At 40.3% G+C, this 8,407-nt stretch overlaps 1 pseudogene across 1 annotated transcript; it reads right to left on the reverse strand.

The window, feature by feature from the left end:
* Positions 1–272: 272 nt before the first annotated feature.
* LOC306637837 (thyroid hormone receptor-associated protein 3-like) lies at positions 273–3,178 on the reverse strand (annotated as a pseudogene). Its single transcript has one exon. The product of its transcript is annotated as a thyroid hormone receptor-associated protein 3-like (transcript).
* Between the last annotated feature and the right edge of the window lie 5,229 nt (positions 3,179–8,407).

Here is an 8,407-nt window from a genome sequence, read left to right on the forward strand (position 1 = left end):
AAATCAGTATGAGAGAGAGAGACTGAAAATTCATCAAATTAGTGCTCTCGGCTCCAAATGAAATCAAATTAAGAACAAAAACTGTTGGGTTCTAATAGAAACAAACCAAATCCAAGCACTGCTCTCCCTCCTTCCCCACGCCCCAACCCCACACACCCATGAAACCCCGCTGAGTCTCCGGTGGTGCTGTATTCTGCTCCAGAGCTGGGTCTGACCCCAGGGCTCTGGTGGCCCGCCTCTGTCCAGTGGAACACTGCGACAGGGACAGGATTCTGCATGGCTGGTGAGGTGGGGTGGGATTTTCAGAATCTCTGGGAAGCCTCTATTTAGCTCCTCACCAGCCACCTTCCCAGCGCCTCTCTTCCTTGGGCAAGGGCTCCTGTCAAGAGTGGCCCCTACTCGTTGTGGGCTGTAAATTGTCCTTTTCTTCTCGGTTCTCGTCCCACTCTCGTCATCTTCATTTCCCCCTCCTCCCAACTGAACTTGTCGTGGGCCCATTTGGGGCTGGTACTGGGTTTCCGCAACATGACCCGCGCGGTCCGGGTTCCTCCCACTGGTCGCTGCCTTCACCTTCATGGTCATCGTGCAGGTGATGCTTCTCGCTGTTGGGCGTGTACTCTGGATCCCATTCCTGTGCCGGGTTTCTCTTTTGAAAATCATCGTTGCTGCTGTTATCGTTCCCAGCGTAGCTTGCCTTCGCCCCAGGCTCTCCCTCTGGCTGGAAATTGAAAGGTTCCTCGAGCTCTGCCACCACCTCTTTCACTTGGACCCACAAAGTCCTTGGTCCCCAGTCTTGACTTAGAGTCTGTGGCACTCTCCTGTCGGTCCTCTGCCTCCACAGGGGGCTCGTCCTCTCCTAGAAGTGAGATGACTGGGAGGAGGGGAGGGAAGACCTGGACGGGTCTGGTACTTCTCGGGTGCTTCTTTGCTTCATTGATCCTTTATGAGTTTTCTCTCTTTTCTCCGTTGACCTTTCCCTGGAGTGGCTTGAGTCCTGGGAATCCACTGATTCTCTTGATTTACCTCGTTTAAGATTTCTGTTCCTATGTTTTTTATGACTCTCAATATCAAGGTTGGAGATCAACAGAATCATCTTTGCATTTTCCTCAGCCTGGTAGCCAGGTTCCCTGGGGACTTTGCATTTTTGTCATGAGCCAAACCATGTTTTCTGAATGTACTGGGGAAATGTCTATCCTCCTGTGTATCTTTGGGTTTTTCTTGTTTTTAGTTGCTTCCTGTTAGTTCCTCTCTTTAGTATTAGTAAAGCGTTCATGCAATGTCATTCCAGAAGACCCAAAGTGATGCTCTTTAACGTGGTGAACAAGGTCACTATGTGCTGGGTGAATAATTCTGAGGCTACGCTGAGACTGAGCCGACTGGATGTGTGGAAAATGAAACCAAATTCCTGTTCCTTTTCGTTGCTATGGACTAGATCCCCTACAAAGCTTGGGTTCCTAAGCCAATAAGCCATGGGGTCATGCAAGGTCCTCATCAAGAGTCCCTCTGGACATTGACGTGGGACTCCCAGGTAAGAGAAAAGGAAGAATACTGAGGAAAAAGTCTCGTTTGGCTCTCAGCTTGTCATGGCTCTCAGGTCTTTTTTGGGGGTGGCTATGAGCTTTTCCCCTGGACCGCCTTATAAGCAGTCAATCTGAAATTCTTCTCAGGGCCAAAACCCCTCTGTGCCCACTTCTGGTCCTCTTGGCCCCTCCACGCTCCTCCTTTTTGGGTCTCTCTGTGAAAGGTTCCTCCTCCAGCTCCTCTGCTTTTCTCTGCTTTCCTTCCCTCCAGGTGCATACACCAGCCTTCCCACTTAACAGACTTCTCTTCCTCTTGGCTTTTGCTTGCACCTGCTATGACTTTAGATGTAAATTTGGGTTCATCATTGAACTCAGACTCCCTCCTTCCCTTAGTTTTGTCCTTATCTTGGTCATCCATCTCCTCCTTGTGGAGCTCAGCCATCTTCTTCTCAAAGTCATCACGGAGCTTCTACCTTTTGGGTGGACTGGCTGTCACCAAAGGCTTCTCAGTATCAGTCGTGGGAGCAAATGGATCAGATTTCATCTTCGCATCAACATCAGAGAGCTCCCTTTCTCTTTCACTTTCTCTTTTTCACTATTTGTTTCTGCTCCTTATCTTTCCCATTCTCTGTCCTCTGCTCTTCCAGGTACCTCTGGGTATAGGCTGCTCCTCCTGAAGCAGCGCTCTTCTCCTTCTGAGATGAGCCATGTGTGGAGCCAGTGGCCCGAGGACTCTTACCCACAGGGCTGTTTTTGGACGAACTCAAAGATACAGAGCCATGGTCCAACTGGCCTTGGTGTGTCCCAGACTGATACCTACTTGACAGAGTTGAGCCCTTCTGGGATGTGTTGGAAAGCGGAGGACTAGGTTTTGGCACAGGGCTGCGACAGGGTGACTGCTGTCTCACCACACAGACTAGAGAGGGCTTTTGAGATCTGGGCTTTGCTCTCAGGGACTCAGTCAGAAACTGAGGTTGGTGATGTGGAACCAGTGCTGTAGGTGGTGGCATCTAGCCATGCTTCGAGCTCTCAGACGCTTTTGCATCTTGGGAGGTGCCTCCAGAGAGTGATCCTCCTTGGCCTCATCTCCCTGGTTATCTCCAGTGGCCTGAGACACCTTGGGAGAGGACTTTTTCCCATTTGCAGACTTGCCCTTAGTGGACTCAACATGGCTGTGGTCAGAGGGAGAACGAGAGGATGAAGATGGCCTTGACCTGTCAGAAGAAGACTTATCAGAGTTCCTTGAATAGCTCCTGGACCTCAGTGACCGGGATCTTCTCTTTGGGGACCGGGAATGGCCCCTGAGGACACTATGCTTGCCAGTAGTTCTGCCAGTAAGAGTGGTAGTTTTCATAACCTCCACGGTTATACTGGCCCCATGGATAGAAGCCTCTGCTCCTCCCACGGAAATAATAGGGTCTCCTATAGCCTCTGCTGTGATCTCAGAAATCCCGATTCTGATACACTCTGGGGTGATTCCTTTCTCTGTTATGAGCTGGAGAGTATGACCTGGAACAATATCTAGAACTCAGCCTACTTTTCCTCGAGTGAGAGACAGATTGGCTTCAGGATGGAGACTTCAAAATTGAACCAGATCTTGATGCAGATCTTGAGCGAAAAGAGCACGATCCAGACTTGGGTTCGTTTGTCGTTGACATCTCTGAGGAAGAGTTAACTTTTCAATCACACCTCATTAGAACAATGACCCGGACACGCACCTAGATCCAAACACCATCTCCAAAGAACACTGGCAGCACCACCGGCTTCTCCAGTTCTCAAAGTCAGCCTCGCAACTGCACAGCCGACCTGAACCTCTCACTGTGACTTCTTAATCCCTTCCGTATGTTATGGTCTTCCAGTACATTCTTCTGCTTGTCATCGAACATTTTAACCACTGTTAGCTATGGACTCACCCTTGTTTTGCCCTTTGATATGTTGCTTCTAGGTACTTTTTCTTCTCTATAAAGCATTTAATTCCTCTGTACACAGCTCACTCCTTCTATTTTTTATTATTTATCTACTTTTAACTTTTTACATACTGCATTTTGATTCACTGTACAAATGGGGTACATCATTTTGTTTCTATGTTGTACACGATGTAGATTCACACCATCATTATCATACATGTACATAGGGTAATGATGTTGTCTCATCCACCATTTTTCATACCCCCTTCCTCTTTTTCCTCTACATAATCTAAAGTTCCTCCATTCTTCTCTCACTCCCCATCCCCTAGCCCCATCATATCATCCACTTATCAGGGAAAACATTTGATCTTGGTTTTTGGAATTGGCTTATTTCACTTAGTATGATATCTCCAATTCCATCCATTTATTTGCAAAGCCATAATATTCTTCTTCTTTATGGTTGACTAAATTCCATTCTTTATTCATCCTGTTGAAGGTCATCTAGATTGGTCCACAATCTATTGTGAATTGAGCTGCAATGAACGTTGATATGGCTGCATCACTGTAGTATGCTGATTTTAAGTCCTTTAGGTATAAACTGAGGAGTGGGATAACTGGGTCAAAATGTGGGTCCATTCCAAGTTTTCTGAGGATTCTCCACACTGCTTTTCAGAGTGACTGCACCAATTTGCAATTCCACCAGCAATGTAAAAGTATGCCTTTTCCTGCACATCCATGCCGACATCTATTATTGTTTGTGTTCTTGATAATAGCCATTCTAATTGGAGTAAGATGAAATCTTAGAATTGAATTGTTTTAATTTGCATTTCTCTAAATACTAGAGATGTTGAACACTTTTTCATATATTTATTAATTACTTGTATGTCTTCTTCTGTAAAGTGTCTGTCCAGTTCCTTGGTCCATTTATTGATTGGGTTCTTTGTATTTGGGTATAAAATTTTGCAAGTTCTTTATGAATTTTGGAGATAAGTGCTCTGTCTGAAGTGTGTGTGGAAAAGATTTTCTCCCACTCTGGAGGCCTCTTTTCACATTATTGATTGTATCCTTTTCAGTTCGAGTTCATACCATTTATTGATTCTTGCTTTGATTTCTTGTGAGTCTTGTAGAGGAAGTCTGATCCTAAGCCAATATGATGAAGATTTGGGCCTACTTTGTCTTCTGTTTGGTGCAGGGTCTCTGGTCTAATTCCTAAGTCCTTGATTTATTTTGAGTTGAGTTTTGTAGGGTGAGAGATAGAGGTTTAATTTCGTTTACTGCATATGGATTCCAGTTTTGCCAGCACCATTTGTAGAACAGGCTATCTTTTCTCCATTGTATGTTTGGCACCTTTGTCTGGTATTAGGTGACTGTATTTATGTGGGTTCATCTGTCTCTTCTATTCTGTACCATTGGTCTGCCTGTCTATTTGGTGCCAATACATGCCATTTTGTTACTGTTGTTCTGTAGTATGGTTTAAGGTCTTGTATTGTGATACTTCCTGCTTCACTTTTTCTGCTCAGGATTGTTTTGGCTATTCAAGGTCTCTTATTCTTCCAGATGAAAGTGATGATTGCTTTCTCTATTTCTATGAGAAATGTCATTGAGATTTTAATTGATATTGCATTGAATTTGTAGAATGGCCATTTTGACAATATTAATTCTTCAGGTCCAAGAACATGGGAGATCTTTCCATCTTCTAAGGTTTTCTTCAGTTTCTTTCTTTAGTGTTCTGTAGTTTTCATTGTAGAGCTCTTTTACCTCTTTTGTTAGATTGATTTCCAAGTATTTTTTTTTTGAGGCTATTGTTAATGGAGTAGTTTTCCTAATTTCTCTTTCAGAGGATTCATCACTTATGAATAGAAATGCATGAGATTTATGTGCATTGATTTTATAACCCACTTATTTGCTGAATTAATTTATTAATTCTAGATGTTTTCTAGTGGAGATTTTGGATCCTCTAAATACAGAAAAATTGACAAATAGTGACTGCTTGAATTCTTCTTTTCCTATTTTTATCCTTTAATTTCTTTGGTCTGTCTAAGTGCTCTGACTAGTCTTTCAAGGACGATGTTGAATAGAAGAGGTGAAAGAGGACATCCTTGTCTTGTTCTAGTTTTTAGAGGGAATGCTTTCAGTTTTTCTCCATTATGAATGATATTGGTTCGTGGGCTTAGCATACATAGCCTTTACAATGTTGAGGTGTGTTCCTACTATCCCTATTTTTTCTAGTGTTTTAAGTATGAAGGGATGCTGTATTTTATCAAATGCTTTCTCAGCATCTATTGAAATAATCATATGATTCTTAACTTTAAGTCTACTGATGTGTGATGAATTACTTTTATTGATTTCTGGATTTTGAACCAACCTTGCTTCCCTGGGATGAACCCCACTTGATCATGGTGCACTATCTTTTTAATATATTTTTGTATGCAGTTTGCTAGTATTTTGTTAAGGATTCTACAAGTTCATCTGGGATATTGGTCTAAAGTTTTCTTTCCTCGATGAATCTTTGTCTGGTTTTGGTATCAGAGTGATACTAGCCTCATAAAATGAGTTTGAAGGGTTCCCTCCATTTCTATTTTCTGGAATACTTTGAGAAGTATTGGTATTAGTTTTTCTTTAAAGGACTTGATGAATTTGGCTGAGAATCCATCTGGTCTTGGGATTTTCTTGGTTGGTAGGCTTTTGATGGCTTCTATTTTGGTGCTTGAAATTGATCTGTTTAAATTGTGTACATCTTCCTGATTCAGTTTGGGAGGATCATATGTCTCTAAACATTGTCAATGTCTTTGATATTATCTATTTTATTGGAGTACAGATTTTCAAAGTAGTTTGTAATTATGTTATGTATTTCAATGGTATCTGTCCTGATCTTTCCTTTTTAATCACAAATTCTAGTAATTTGAATTTTTTCTCTCCTTCTCTTTGTCAGTGTGATTAGGGGTTTATCAATTTTGTTTACTTTTTCAAAGAACCAACTTTGTGTTTGGTCAATTTTTTAATTGTTTCTCTTGTTTCAATTTCATTGATTTCAGTTCTGATTTTAATGATTTCCTGTCTTCTCTTATTTTGGGTGTTGATCTGTTCTTCTTTTTCTAGGGCTTTGAGATATAATGTTAGGTCATTTAGTTGTTGACTTTTTATTTTTTAATATGAGTTCAATGCAATGAACTTTCCTCTTAGTACTACTCTCAGAATGTCCCAGAGATTTTGATATGATGTGTCATTGTTTTCATTTATTTCTAAGAATTTTATTTCTTCCCTGATGTCTTCTGTTATCCATGCTTCATTCAATAGCATATTATTTAGGCTCCTGGTGTAGGAGTAATTTTTGTTTGTTATTTTATCATTGATTTCTAATCGTATTCCATTGTGGTCTGATAGGATACAAGGAAGTATCTCTCTCTCTCTATATATATATATTTTTTTTTTTTGTATTTACTAATGGTTTCTTTGTGGCATAGCATATGGTCTACTTTGGAGAAGGATCCATGAGCTGCTGAGAACAAAGTGTATTCACTCGATGATGAATGAAATACTCCATAAATGTCCATTAAGTCTATATTATTGATTGTATTAATTAGTTCTATAGTTTCTTTTTTCAGTTTTTGTTTGGAGGATCTATCCAGTGGTGAGAGTGGTGTGTTAAAGTCCCCAACTATATTGTGTTTTGGTCTATTTGATTCTTAAAATTGAGAAGGGTTCATTTGATGTACATAGATGTCCCATTGTTTGGAGCATAAATATTTAAAATCATTATGTCTTGCTGATATATGCTTCCCTTAAGCAGTATGAAATGTCCTTCTTTATCCCTTCTGATTAACTTAGGTTTGAAGTCCATGTTATCTGATATGAGGATGGAGACCCTGTTTTTTACTGGGTCCATGTGCATGGTATGTTTTTCCCCATCCTTTCACCTTTAGTCTGTGGATGTCTTTTTCTGTGAGATGAGTCTCTTGCAGGCAGCATATTGTTGGATCTTTCTTTTTAATGCCGTCTGCCAGTCTATGTCTTTTGATCATTGAGTTTAGGCCATTACCATTCAGGGTTATTATTGTGATGTGATTGTATTCCTGGTCATTTTGTCTTATTTTTGGTTTTTAACTTGACTTGGTTTCTCCTTTGATTGGTTTTTCCTTTAGGGTAGTTCCTCCCTTTGACTTGTATTGTTTTTCATTTCCTCCTCATGAAGTATTTTGCTGAGAATGTTCTGTAGTGCAGGCTTTCTATTTGTAAATTCTTTTAACTTTTGTTTATCATAGAAAGATTTTATTTCATCATCAAATTTGAAGGTTAGTTTTGCTGGGTATAAGATTCTTGGTTGGTATCCATGTTCTTTCAGAGCTTGAAATATATTGTTCCAGGCCCTTCTTGCTTTAGAGTCTGGGCTGAGAAATCTACTGATATCCATATTGGTTTTCCCTTTTAGGTCATCTGATGCTTTTCTCTAGCAGCCTTTAAAAATCCAATCTTTATTTTATATGTGAAGTATTTTCATTATAATGTGTGGATTGTATTTTAGTTTTGTGCACCTGGTATTGTAAGCCTCCTGTATTTGATTTTCCATTTCATTTTTCAGGTTTGGGAAATTTTCTGATGTTATTTTTTGAACTGGTTGTTCATTGCTTTGATTTGTATCTCTGTGCATTCCTCAATCCCAATAATCCTTAAATTTGGACTTTTCATGATATCCCATAATTCTTGGAGGTTCTGTTTATGATTTCTTAACATATTCTCAGTTTGATCAACTTTATTTTCAAGATTAAATATTTTTTCTTCATTTTCTGAGATTCTGTCTTTCACGAGATCTATTCTGCTGGTGATGCTTTCTATTGAACTTTTAATTTGGTTTATTGTTTCTTTCATTGCAATTGTTTGTTTGTTTTTCAGAATCTCTATTTCTTTATTGAAGTGTTATTTTGCTTCCTGCATTTGCTCTTTTAACTGTTTATTGGAGTGATCATGCATTGCCTGCATTTG

This window comes from Sciurus vulgaris (assembly GCF_902686455.1).
Source record: "Sciurus vulgaris genome assembly, chromosome: 10".
Lineage (NCBI taxonomy): Eukaryota > Metazoa > Chordata > Mammalia > Rodentia > Sciuridae > Sciurus > Sciurus vulgaris.